Raw genomic sequence first — 14374 nt, 5'->3', positions numbered from 1 at the left:
GTCTGCCCCACTGCATCCACCCCCGCACCATCCAATCCACTCGAACGCTTTTGAATGGGGATAGGGTGGTGGTGGTGTGTGTGTAGGGGGCCTTTCCAAGTCGTGACTGATAAACAAATCAGACGATAACCTTGGTCGTGTTTAGAACCCTGCCGAGCGGCCGAGAACTGGTGGGTCCGGTGCGGAACACAGTTCGTGCTTTCCAGCCATCAACATGAAAGGGCCCGGCGACGACCCAGGCTGTCAACCCTGTGACAGTTGGCAACGTTGCGAGATTAAAGCGAACATGCCGCCACACGGGGGACCCGGCGAACACCCGCGGCACATGAAAGGCCCACCTGAACAGCCGTGAACTACAGGGTCGGCAGGGTGGCCAGGTACCCGCTAAGGCAAACGTGGCGTGGAATAAACGAAGGTGCGAGGAGGGTCTGGAGACTTCCCACGGTTTCAAAACTTTTTGTCAACGTGTACACGTCCCCCGCCCCCACCTCTCTGCTCTCAGAATCCACCGAAGCTCCGTCTCAAACAGGAGCAGGTAGGTTTTGAAGTGAGCGAGCATGTTTATCAGCCAAGTAAGTGCGATTGAAGCTTTGCTCAAAACAATTCATTACGCCAACATGTTACAATAATATTCTTAAACCATTTCCGTTGAACCCGAACTATACCTTTAACTGATGTTTAGGGAGTGGGGGGATTGGGGAGATGTGTAACTGAATCGGACTGTGACTGGAAAGGTCGGCGAGCCAATATGTTTCAGTCCCACTCCACACTCTGCGCAGGACAGGAAGTCGTGGTACACTCGACTCACGAGAGGCTTGGCTACAATTGGTCCTGACTTTGATCGAGGGCTGCGGGTCCAAGATCCAAACCTGTTGCCTTGATCGCAAAGCTTAATCGAAACAATCCGTCCTGTCGTGCGACGCCATGGGGAGAGAGGACAAAGACGACTAAAACCAACCGGAAGTTACAGCAAACTGGAGGGCAAAGGTTACCGAAAGTCAAGGACCTACGTATTCTTCTCTGTGCCTTTTTCCTCATCGTCGTCTATTCGCTCATGCCGGCTCTATGACAACCAAGGAAGGGAAACAAAATGGTATCCCCACCAATATTCCCCTTTGCCCATAAGGAATTCCTTGGCGCAATTCTGACTACTAGTCCACTCGTGTGGTCGCGATCCAGCCCAGTGTACTCAACGAACATCTAGATCCATTCGTTGGACTGTAATATCGGTGGATGTCAACTAATCGTAATCCTACGTCCAGTCTCGAGACTTCTCTCATCCATTTCTCTTTTTTTTTTCTCTCTCTCTTTAGATTATTCTCCTGGGAGTGACGGCACGCAAAGAGGCGTCTTCCCGATTTGCATAATGGCAGCGGGGCTACACCAGAATCAGGAGTGGAGTTCATGACCTTCTCGTGCACATGTTTCTGGAACATTCGTGAAGGTAAAGCACTAACTGCAACGGCTGATCCCCGGTATGTCAGAATTTACAAACTTGGTGGCGTTGTCTTCGCCATCACATGCGAAATCTCCCGTGTACCTCAAAAAAGTTTTAAACAACTCCGTCTTCCCCAGACAACTACCGACTACCGGGAATCGTGGTCATTACACTGGGCAAAATTCTAAGGCACTGAGATACATCAAAAATATGACTTGAACGCGATAAACCGACGGATTATGTATGAATTAGTTTAGTGTGTGTGTTTGCGAGCGTGCTTATAAACCAGTATCTACGTGGTTTTGACAAGATTTCTTATTTAAAAAATCTCTTTCTCTTGATTGCGCGTGCGCTGTCGTCAGTCAGACACATCCATGAACGCCTGGCGGATACATACAGGACCAGAAGGACCTCCCACTCGCACGTGAATGCAAGCTTTTGCCGAAACCTATGAAACCCTTCACGTCTGAACGCCAAAAGCCTCCACACGTGCAGCACGGTCCCCTGACGCACAGCCTCCGCAGCTGCCACATCAGCAGACGTCAGACAGCGCAGACACCAGCAACCTGTGTAGGACGACCATGGCTTGGACTACTCCGTGACCAGACAGGCACGCTAGAAAACAATCATGCTCACTGAAAGGACAGAAATCGAACCAGTGACACCTGACCTGCACATGTACCTCCATGCTAAACTTTCACATAGCTAACGACCAAGGCCATGCTTGACTGACTTTCAACTTCCTTGACTCAGGGTAATCACAAAAGATCGACTACTCTTGCCCAGACAGATGTGTGGAGGACAGACTAACATGTTTTCTTAGGAAACGTTAGTGCTAGGAACAATTGTTGTAAACAATGTCAAACTTCTTGGCCCTCCTCGTGAACCATGGAAACATTTGTCCACAAACAATATTTGCCTGGACACTGAACTGTTCGTACAGGAAGTAAAATATTATAATAATAACAACAGAAGGTAGCGGTAAGCGAAAGTTGCTAAGTGGGTGAGAGGAGGGAGAGCTGAGTGCCACAAGGTATTGCGCCACACCATCTCGGGGAGGAAACTGAATATGACAGCTCCGCCACTCTGTGACGTAAAGCAACCGTTGACGAGTAACAGATCGCACACCCGCAGTGTTAATCTAATCCTTTAATCACCCGCGGTTTTATCAGACAGACGCGCGGGGGCCAGCCAGAAGTGGTGCGCTCGTGCGGGTGGGTGGATGAGGGTAGGGGGGGGATGTTGGAGAGCGGAAGGCGTTAAAATAACAATAAAGAAGGGGGGTAATAGTATCTGAGTTGGAAACAGGCCACACAGCACATTAACAGAGTCTGAGGACATCCAGAGTAGAGTAGTTCACTACCTACTGTCAGCAACAAACGTCCTGGCAACATAAAGATGAATGGAGGGGAGAACGAATGTGTAGTGTTTGAAACGATCAGCTGTGGAAAGGTGAATGGAATTATGAGAGTGAACACTACTCTCATTTACAGAATGTGTTTACTATGCGCGCTGAAGTTCGTAATTTTCAAGCAATGATGAGTCTGTGTAAACCTGAATCTGCGGAAGAAACCTTCCGAAACCAGGCGAGGAAGACGATGAAACTGTTTGTATCTAGATATAGATGAACTCTGACCTCTCCCCTACCCCTATGAGAGTAACTTCCTCTTGACACTCGGAGGTCCACTGTACGTCCATTACATTCAGGAAGGTTCGGTGTCTTTTTCAGCCTGCCTGCATCGGATACCTCGGAGGTTTCATTTTAAAAACAAAACCAATACATTCACAACTTCTCACTACAAAAACGTGAAAAAACTTCTCACTACATTCAATAAATCCTTTTTCCTCTCTCTCTTCAACTTTCTCTCACTCGCTCCCGTTGAGGAACGATTCGACATTTCCAGAAAAAATATCAGAACTGGGTGGGAGGAAAAAGAGCAGCAGGGGATGCGCAGGTGAGACAGCTTCGCGGAGCATGACCTTTGCCCTTTCGGAAGATGAACCATCGCTCACGTTGCCCGATAAGCCAGGAAGTTGCTCGCAGCACCGGGGCGGAAGCGGCACACACCTCGCTACTCACATTTACACGCTTTATTGCCTGCACATCTCCACAAGACATTCATGGGGCCACGGACCCCACTCGTCAGGGGTGTAGGCGCTATCTACAAACATTTTCTCTCCGTGCTGACTGCTGCTCCGGTTACCGGTCCCTCCGTGCGCTTCTCTACAACGAGGCGCTGGTCTGGCATGGCTGCCGGTTCAACAGAACCTTTTTTTTTTTTAAATTTCTGTTTAAGAATGTTTGTGTGTGTCTTCTGTCGAACTTATGGGGTTAATTTAATGTATCAACATGATATATGATGTGTGTATGTGTAATATTTAAACTGATGCAATTATGTAAACATACTGAAACACTTATCCAAGCGACCTATGACCTCCACAGAGTGGAAGAGAGAGAAAGCGGATGCAGGGTGTGACAATTATAGGAGTGGCGTGTTGCACGTGCTGCTTCCGTCTGATGTTGCTGCAGTTTATGGTCGGTGATGCTACGGTTTGTTTTGGTCTTCAGTTTGGAATGGTTGGCCTACTTGTGAACACATAAGTTGCGTGTCTGATGAAAGCTTCTCAACCACTCATTCACATGTCAGGACAACAGTAAGACGATAGTGCTACCTTCAGCAGATCATCTTGCGCATGCGTTACAAACATCTCTCGTTACACCACTGACCACCACCATCACCACTATTTTTAAATAACGAGTCATCAACACAGATGTCAGGAATGCACATGGATAAGTTTACGATGTGAAGGCCTCGGCCAATGGAAAAGCAGGAATATGTTAATCAAATGATTTGTGTACAAATATGACGTCATATATGTGCAAGGTGATGTAGGTTTGTACATCGAGAAAACAATAGGATATTTATTTATGCTAGATTTGTGAGAAAAATGTATTTTTAGTAACTTTTACAAATTCATTAATGAGGTGGGAGGGAGGCATCCTGTGTATCTCATCAAAGTTTTCTGAAATGTTTCAATTGTTACAGGACATCCTCGCCGAGCTCCATGACGACGTCGTCAAGGCAACTAGAGGACATCTCTCATCTCCTACATAATGCTACAACAAATGTCTGACTTTGTAAAGTCATCGACATACTCTTTAACCGGAGACAAAAAAACCAGCGTCGAGGTGGATTGTTTACCTACAGCAGGAGCGAAAACCACCTTATTACTCCGCTGTCGCATGCTAGATGAAGACTACACCATCGCAGACCGCCTTCCCCCCGAGAGAAAAGTGAGCCAACAGCTGCATCCAAGCTGCTGCCGACAGTTAGTTTAGAACCTCCGCCGCTCGTCAGGCTTTGAAGCTGCTCGCTTCCTTCATCCATCATCCCCTCACAACCTGCATTAACCTATTCCATATATCTTTGATGTTCGCAACCCCATCATGCATCACTCCCACGCGCGCGTGCGCTATCGCGGCCTTTCATGTTAACCTCCCCCACGCAACAGTGCCGTCTTGTGTATGTTATCCAACCTCCCGCGGTCTTTGAAGCCTGGTCGGCGATGAATCATATCAACATGCACAGGCATGCCAGGCCGCTGACGACCGGCTTCCAGGCAGAAGATAAATTAACGGCCGCTGTGGACGCTGTGAAGTCCGACGCACCTTGTCATCTGCAGGCAATGTTTACACACTCACTGTTCTGATGTAGCCGTTATCAGCATCATTACCATCATCTTCATCATCACTGTTAACAAGATAATTACGTGTAACCGATACAAATAAGTAAACAAAACTGCCGTTTACCTTGTGGTTGGTGCGCGCGCACGTGTGCAAGGTTCGAGATAAAAGCTTGAAAATAAATTATTCTCCTGCTATCTTCAGAGGAGCTCTGCCAGTCTTGAAATTTCTGGGAAAATAAATAAAATCGTGAAAAGAAAATATCTGGCGCACATCAGCGCCTGGAAGACCAGCGAGGTCCGCGGTGGCTCAGTCGGTTACTGGCGCAGACGAACGGTTTCCTGTCTGGTGTGGCGATTGTATCGAGGGCGTCTCGCCACTTCAGTAACAACGCCTCACGATGTGTCCCTAGGGCGGGGAGTCATTAAACACCTCGACCGCCATGCTCTGCTTGACCGCTTGCCTGTTGTAGTCGGATAAGTGGCAGCAGACGAATGACCTGCCCGTCGTGTGGTCTCGGGGGATGATGGACGGATGGAGGAGTGCGGTCTCGCGCTGGTGGTAGTATCAAGAAGACAAAACTAAAAACTTGTTAGATGTGATTTTGAGAATAACAGACTTGCATTCTCTTCAAATATGGCTTAATCTGTCGATGCTTCTGTTTTCCTTTCGTCCAACTGGCGGAGGAATAGGGGAAGGAGCGAAAGGTGTAAAGGTGAGAGTGTGAAGTAGGGGTCTCGGGGTAGCTAAGCTGAAGACAGTGCCTGTAGTTTAGTTTTTTGTTTTTGCGGCAGGAAAATGTTTGTTTGGGTCGCCAGCCACTCCAGTTCTGCTTTATCACTCTAACCCTCACCCTCCCTTTCTCATAGTACCCAACCGCCGATAGATGGAAATATTTTCGTAACTCTTCATCTGATGTGGACCGCCTGTCCAGAGTCTTGTCTCGGCCAGTCACGCGAGAACAGCTTGAGCCGACATTTCCCGCGACAGAACACGCGACGGGTATTTACAAGAAGAAGAAAAAAACTATAATAATTTACTGAAATTACTGGGAAAGACTGAAGGGCCGAGAACTGCTAGTTATCCGGCGGCGATAACAGGACAGTTACCCGATGCTGTTAACTGTGGAGTGCAACTCTAACTGAAACATGTGCGTGCACGTGAGAGTGGTCAAGCGAACACACCCACACACGCAATGGCAAGCAGTTGACTACTGGTGTAAGCAAACAGTGGCACACACTCAGGCTTGCATCGAGGCCTGAAGGGATCACGCAGAAGCAGAAACTTTTTTTTCTGAACAGTCTGGGTTCAGGACCAGGAAGAAGCACAGATGAACAGATCGTCAACTGCTGTATTCTACAACTTCAGCGAGATCCCTTCCACATTGTCATAAATTTAAAAAAAAAAAACAACCTTTGACTGAGCCTGACACGAGAGACTAACATGTGATGCGAAAAATTCAACATCAAAGAACATCGCTCAAGTCATCGAGGCGCTAAACAAGAGCTCAATGGACGCGGTACCACTGGGTGACCCATGTTGCTAGCACTGCCTAATATTTTCTTAAAGAATATCATGCACCATCACACCTGCATTTCGTCAGTGGGTTTAGCAGACGACATTAATCAGATAGCGGAAACCAAAGCTGTAAGCCGAAACCAACAGATTGACAGACAGAATAAATGCATGATGGAAGGAAGACCAACACTAGCAAGAACAAAGTTCTGGTTAACAACAACGACAACAACAAAGCAGAGAGACTTCCATGAACTGTACACAGGTCGGGAAGGCCAACAGCTTGAAGCACTTGGAAACCACCTTCTCCAAATATGGCAACTCCTCTTCTGACATCCACATCCGGATCGTCAACGGCGGTTGTGGCAACGAAAATAACTGTATCAGCTTTGCACAAGTATCTCGTAGTTCAAATGTACAGACATGGACGAGAGAAGAATCCAGGCATTAATAAACAAGTGACTGTAGGCTGCTCCGAATATTCTACATGGAGGGTAAAAACTTCATACGAAGCACAGTTGCCACCCTCGTTGGTCACCACGAACTCCTCGCAATGTAACTCGGCACGACAATCTGTCCAAGACCGTTCTTCTGCCAACCTTGGAAGGTGAAAGGTCGGAGTTGACGCCAAGAGGAAGAAGAACTCGTGGCAAATAAGAGGTCGTTCCTTACAAGATCTGTTCACCACCCCCCAAGACAGACCTTGTCAACCACTGCGTCTACCTAGTTCTTCCCTCCGACAACCAGTGCCGGTGAACCCAGCAGAACCGCTCCTGCCAGTCAAAGGATGAAAGAAGGAAGGAAGGAATTCACCGATGATGCTGGCTACTCATGCAAACTGATAGCTGTAAGGGCGAGGCGTTTTATTCTCTCCTCTCTACTCCCCAAGCCGCATTATGCGCAGACAGAAGTGATTCATAACCTGGATAAAGGATGGCGAACTTTGCACAGAAGATCGCGAAACGAACCTTCTGGTCTGCTGAATTCATTTGGGCTCAAGACGGTTACGACGCACTAAGCTCTCGTCTCTCTCCCACACCGCCCTCCTCCCCACCTAAAAAAAAAATTCTTTCTTTCTTTTCTCCTTAAGCAGACGTGGATTTTTTGCGGCCGATCTTGTTACGGTGGCTGATGGGTTCTGGCTTGGAGGAACTGATGAGTTAAATGCGTAGCGTCGAGTTGTCGGAGAAATTCCAAGGTGCGCGCTCTGGTGAAGACGAGGCAATCGCGAGCGGTATCCGACCATTAACGTCAAAGAACGTTTCGGCACGTGCGGCCAAAGCCACCGAGACTCGTGGTCAGAATGAGGTCGCGACCAAAAGCATGCTTTGGCGGGTTTCCTTTTCCAGGGAGAACCCCTTGCTGATCGCCAACAATTTACATGTGGTTTAGAAAGTGAGCCGTAGACTTCAGAAAGGCTTTTGACTTCCGTTCTCCATCTCAATGTCTGTGAAGTAGCCATGATGTTCATTTCCGCCATCTACGCCCTCGTCTGGAATTCTCCCCAATTTCGGAACAAATATTGTTCCAGACATTTGGCGAACAAACTTATATCAACGTTCTTCGAATGTTTTCATGGGATGGCTATGCTAGTCTTTTCTCAAAATAGATGGAGCGCCGTTGATAAAGACGGATGCACAGATACAGCAAAGCCAGCATACAGAAAGTTTATCGGCAAAGAAAGAAGGTCAGTGAGTGCACGCAACTTGTACTCTCACTCCTTCCCACACCATTCTCTGGTTTGTCGCCAATGAACACACACGCCTACCCGCCAAGAATGTTTTAATATGTAGAGTAAATAATCCGTAGGAGTAGTACTGTGGCCTGGCAAAAGGTCTTGACCTTACAAGGTCTGCGCAGATGAGGATCATGCACGTGAGTCACGTGGTTCTTTTCTGCCTTCACCAATAAAGACGATGCTGGGAGAAGATGACTGACTCGAGTAGCCAGCCACAGGTTGAAAGTCTTTCGACTGGAAAAAAAAAAATGATCGCTTCCTAAAAATCGTCGTAATCTGAAAGTCTCTTGGTGAAAGTATTGGCCTTGCGAGTAAATATGTTGAAGCTTGGCAGACACCAACGAACGAGTACAATAACTGTCAAAAACCTAAACTCGCATAAATAAATAAATTTCAGTTGTTGAAGGTCTATTTTGGCTTGATACAGCAATAAGATTCAACTTATCTTTCCGAGGCTTGTTTTAAAACCCTTACCAACGCCAATCTGGAAGTCAGAAGAGAAAAGCTTTGGATATATAATTCCTGTTACTTATTAGCTAAAATGTTGCAAAAGTGGGAAAGAATGTGATAACAGTATTTTCTAGAAGCTGAAGAGTTTGTGTTCCTGCAAGTAGTAAGTAATGCAGAATTCTCGAGAATCTCAAGAGCTGTATTTCTTTTTTCAATCGTAAAACGCAGAACTCGTTAACTTGGATACCCGTTGCTTTCTTCTCGCCAAGTGTCCATTGACCGACCGAGGACCTCTCGTGGCTTACACTCGCCAGTTGCTGGTTCCTCCTTTGTTGCTGTCTCGTGTATGTCTGATTCCCCCTCACACCCACTCCACCCAACTTTATTCCGGAAAAAGGCAAAATGCCAGTAGAGGGCGGGAGAGGAGTTCTCACCAATAAAACACGGAGGTTATTCACAGGCTGAGCGCAACATGGCCCGACCTTGCATGGGTAATTACGGGTGGATCAATAACCTGAGAACAGACCTGGGTAACTATAGGCGGCATAACATACCCGGAGCGAAGCGGCTGCCAGCGGAATGCGAGTGTCGCATACCCCGGATGGATAGGATGGCTGGACTTCTGGCGTCAAATACCGTCAGCATGCCTGCACACAGGACTCCCAGCCTGGCATACTAATGGCATACTTGGTAAACCAGCTGTGCGCATAATCCATCACGGGCGTGCGTAGTAAGACGACGTGTTTTGCGCATGCGCGGTAGGGAAAAATCCACTGCAAAAGACCTGTGCAAAGGTTTTGCACAAAATAGGCATAAACACCGCTCGAGACCAACGTCCGTGTGCATGGAGACCCGACAGCTGGACTAATCGCGGGTAAGATTTTATCTGGACGGATAGCCGCGAAAAATAAGTGTCCATGAGTTGTTTGCCTTCGCTATCCGCGGATAAAGTATTGGACCTTGAATAAGTCACTATCCACTGACAAATATGGCGGCGCTCGTGGCTTTTGACGACAGCGTCGTTTATTGGAAGAAATTAGTTGTTCCGTGACAGCTGGCACTCGTTTGAAGAGTTTCATGACAGGAAATTTTGTTTCAAGCATGAAAAACATTCTGTGCTGACCAATAAAGTGGCAAATGCAAAAGGTTCCTAGACACCTTAGTTACAAGCGCTCACCACAACAAGGGGGACTTTTTTGTTTTGTTTTACAGCCTCACGCTTCCAAGATGGGTGTGTCGAGTGAATGTTAATTACACCCCAATTGTTTTACTGATTTGTTAATTAATCATGTAACTGAACAGTGTTACAACTTCAGACATTGTGAAACGCACACTGGTAGAACACTAGCACAAGAACTTTTCTTACCATCACTGAAACTTCACCGGGTTTCCACCTGCTTCTAAAAAATATCTTCATTTTCCTGGGTGTGACTCATTCAGACAAAATCCGGGTATTCGATATTCGAGATCATGTCTCATATCCGTGACCAGCAGATTAATCTCGAATAAGCTTATTCGATTTACATGCAAGCGGTCCCAAGATTCTTCTGGATTAAAAAAAAGTTTTTTTTTTTCTCGTCTTTTTTTTTCTATCCACACAACAAGCTCGCAAAAAGTTAGCAACAACCTCGCGGTATGATTTCATTCTCACAACATAATGATGGCGATAAAGCAGGAAAGTTCAGCTAGGGTTTCTTCTGATCCAGCATTGTATGTCTCTTCGTCCTCACTTCAAGTGTATCCCGATGTCGAGTTATAACAAGCTGGCTCGAGGGGACGAGAGGGGGGTGTAGAAAGAACCAATCCTCCTCTCCTCTACCACTACGGCGGCTTGGCAACGGCAGCCATTATCGGCTTTAATTAAGCTCCGAGCCACTGGATACCCTTGAAGTTTAACTTACTTAGTCGTCGCTGCCGGGAACGACAATCAGGGTCGGCACTGATCAGAAGGGTCAGGTCATTTGGAGAGGAGGAAGCGATTATTAACAACATCAAGTAGAAAAGAAAGAATGCGGGGGGAAAAAAAACTAACAAGCGCTCAAACAGAAAACAAATAATAAACAAAAACAGCAAAAATCAAAGAAAAAAGTCAAGATGTCCACAGACTGGTGTCAAAGGCTGCCCGACGGTGTGAGTGTTTGTATCTATTTATCACTCGTAAAATTTCCAGAAATTTTGGAGAGTTAACAGGTGAGCTGAGGTCATGGTAGGAAGGAGAAATGTTTTGTCGGATGCTGATGTTCATTGAAAAGGAAGTCATCAGAAGTTCTATAGTCACATTTTGACTTTGAGTGGGTCAGGAACCTCGACAGCCAACAGTCGAATGCTGACGTTCATCGAAGCGGTCATCAGACGATGTTAAGGAAGAGACGATGTCGTCAGATTCTACGGACCATGCGGCGCACTTGTGCCACATCCTGCGACTGCAGCAGCTGCGGGTCGTCTGCATGGCTGGCGTTGAGAAAGTCGCCATGTGATACCTGCTCAGGTAGAACAACGCTTATCGCGTGGCATCTGTTGGATTCCTCTTGTTACGCACACAACGCACAAAAGGCCGAGAGTGACATGACGAACAGCTGACGATGGGAAACGCACACAGCCCTCATCTTCCCGGGGTTAGGACTCTTGAACTGCCTTTCGTAACTTGACATCGCAACAACTTTTTTTTCCCCCTGACCTTTCAAATCCGGGACCTGTGAGAAGCCGTTACTTCGCGATAAGCAGAGAACTATGTGCTGGACATAAAGACGGTTGTGACAAAATGCAGTGAAATACAGCAGTAATGTTTTATCGTAAATGAAAGAAAACCTGATAGCCAGCTTCGATCCCGGCGGAGAGGGATAGTTTGAGGGTGGGTAGGGGAGGAAAATATCAAATCCTGACGTCACCGACCACCCTTAGAGGAGGTGGGAATGTTATTACAAGTTACGTCACAGAGGTAGCTTCTGAGGTAGCTAACAATGGCGTGTAACAATGTCACATTTCACCATCTTCGGGGCTAACTCTACTGCATTGCGTCACAAAAATCTACTTCATGAACTACCTAATAACATTGCGTCACATCTGTTCTACGAAGCTAGCTAAACTGCATTACGTCACTCGCTTTAGCTTCGAAGCTAAACTGCATTACGTCACACGTCACTCTATCCTCGAAGCTAAACTGCATTACGTCACACGTCGCGTTATCCTCGAAGCTAAACTGCATTACTCCAGAAGAAGCAAGGGGAAATAACAGCGTTAGTTTTTTTTTTAAACAGGAAAAGATAAACAGAGCAAATCCTATCAATTAAATGAATTCCTGCCAATCAACTAGCCTCCAGCGCGGTAACTTGCGGAAGTAAGCGTGTTGGGGCGTCTGTCATTCAAATATAAACGGCGCGAAGGCGCGTGTATCGCTGGAGGCAGCAACGGTCTGACATGTCAGACTCCAACAATCACAATCCTTGTAGTGTCTGAGACCCGACCGCAGTCATCAATACAGACGACGAATGGCTTCCCCCGTACACAAGGTGGGACGCTCCGCTTTACAGAGTTCTCTCTCTCTCTGCTCCGACACGGAGGCACGCACTTGCAACTGACAACAAACACAGCAAAGATCAACACAACAGCCTGTGAATGGAGCGGAGGTGGTGCCACAGGGTGCTGCGTGCGTGCTTCAACCTTCGCCACGTCTCGAGCACACAGCCACTTCACAGGTAGCGGGTGTGACACCCACCAGGTAGACGATAGTATCCCAGAGTGCTTTAGTTCCACCCACCCCCTCATCCCCGTAACGGAACTGATCCTCCAGTCTTTGCCGCTGTTTGCTCTCTCTCTCTCAACTTGTATCTGTGGTCCACAGCAAGACTGACAAGTATAGCATGACACAATATGTGTGTGAGAGAGAGAAGGATCTAAGCCAGCCCTGTAAACAAATGCCAAATGCAGAGAGAGAGAGAGAAAAAAAAACAGCATGCCCGAGACGAGAGCTGAACCCAGGAAAGCCACCCTTCACTGTATTGGTGACAGGCGTTAACCGGGTTTATGATCTCGTCTAAAGTATTTTCCTTTTTTTTTTCTCCATAGAGCTGGAGGTGGAAGGTTTTTCTGCAAGCAAGGAGGGATCAGAATGAGCGCACGAAGAAAGCAGTAAAGAAACAGCGAATGGTTACAGGGCGACTGGCACGATCAGTCAACAAGGCTCAGGGTCATGGCTGCGGTAGGACAGTCTGCAACAACAGGCCATGGGGTGTCACTCCAACGACAGAGCCACAGTTGACTGACCGTCTGCAGGAAACGTGGGAGGAGAGGGGCAGGGGACAGACAGCCTCCAGAGAGGCGAGATGCTATCCCCCGAGTGTTGTAACTCTCAAACTTCGAAAACCACTCGTCGACAACTGGTCACTTCCCTTCAACGATTTTGTCGCTACTCACCACCACCATTACCACCACCACCCACACACTGCCATGAGGTAGAATACCTCTGTATGTAAGTACACCTGTACAGGTAGGCATACCTCTGTAAGTACACCTGTACAGGTAGGCGAGTACAGGAATTGGGGGGAGGGGCTGTGGGAGCGGGGTAGACAGGGAGCTTCTTACCTGGAGAGTGGGAGCGACCGGCTTTTTTGAGCAGCGAAGGGCAGGTGAGAGAGGAAGTGATAAGTTCAAGTAGTGTGAGCGAGACGTGACGTGCCGCGCTCTCGCCTTTGATGTAGCAGCCTCGTGTCGGCCAGCGCGCGCGTGTTAGTGCTTTTGACTTTGCGCCGTGCCCCTCAGCGCGTGAATTTATTTACTTAGAGCTCCCCCATCCACCTACCTCCCCACATCTCCCTCCTTCACCATCCTTCGCAGTACATTCACCCCCTCCTCCCCACCCGGTCTGTCGGAATACGCGCGCGCGCCCCAAGAATCCGATGACTTGTTTTATTTTCCAGCGTTGGGGTCACGAGTGCGCGCCCGGGTTCGCTCTCTGCGGCTAACGGTGTTCGCGAACCGCAGCACGAGGAAGCCGCGTGGAGACCGCACTCCAGGGGTCGCTTGCATGACACCCAAGTGCAGTATGTCGACCACACAGTCTGGCGACAACCCTGGAGTCGAATTTCGGAAGCATGTTGGTTGATAGGTCCATTGGACTGGACGGACTTCAGCGCCAATTTTTATTATCCGAGTAATTGTAGAATGTTGATCTTACGTTTTGAGGAAAGAAAAAAAGGAATAAAAAAGGAAAATCGTGCCACGACAAGTTTTGACAGATAGCATGCAAGAGACACACAAACCGTGTATCTGTCTAAAATAAAAAATCTTTTTGGAGAACATGATACAACCGTCACTTTTGATCCAGAGTTAATTTCACATAATTTTGTCAGGTGTGAAAATTTGTCAGACCAGTGATGGTGAAGGTAAAGGGTTGGTAAATAAAATAAAATCATCATTAAACATCTGATATCCTTTACTCGCAGGAACGATGAAAAAGTGGCAGTCAATTTATCTTGCGCCTGTTTGGTAGGAGCTGAGTTGTTTGTGGGCAAGGGAGTAGGAAGGGGGGGTTAGTCTTGGGGGTTAGCCC

The 14374-nt window shown here is 47.5% G+C and overlaps 1 protein-coding gene across 1 annotated transcript in view; it reads right to left on the bottom strand.

The window, feature by feature from the left end:
- The window catches only part of LOC112562151 (E3 ubiquitin-protein ligase ZNRF3-like), a 44865-nt gene that overhangs the window by 17552 nt on the left and 12939 nt on the right, over positions 1 to 14374 (bottom strand). The window lies entirely within an intron of this gene.

Source organism: Pomacea canaliculata, linkage group LG4 (genome assembly GCF_003073045.1).
Source record: "Pomacea canaliculata isolate SZHN2017 linkage group LG4, ASM307304v1, whole genome shotgun sequence".
NCBI lineage: Eukaryota > Metazoa > Mollusca > Gastropoda > Architaenioglossa > Ampullariidae > Pomacea > Pomacea canaliculata.
This window is presented reverse-complemented; position numbering and strand designations above follow the sequence as displayed.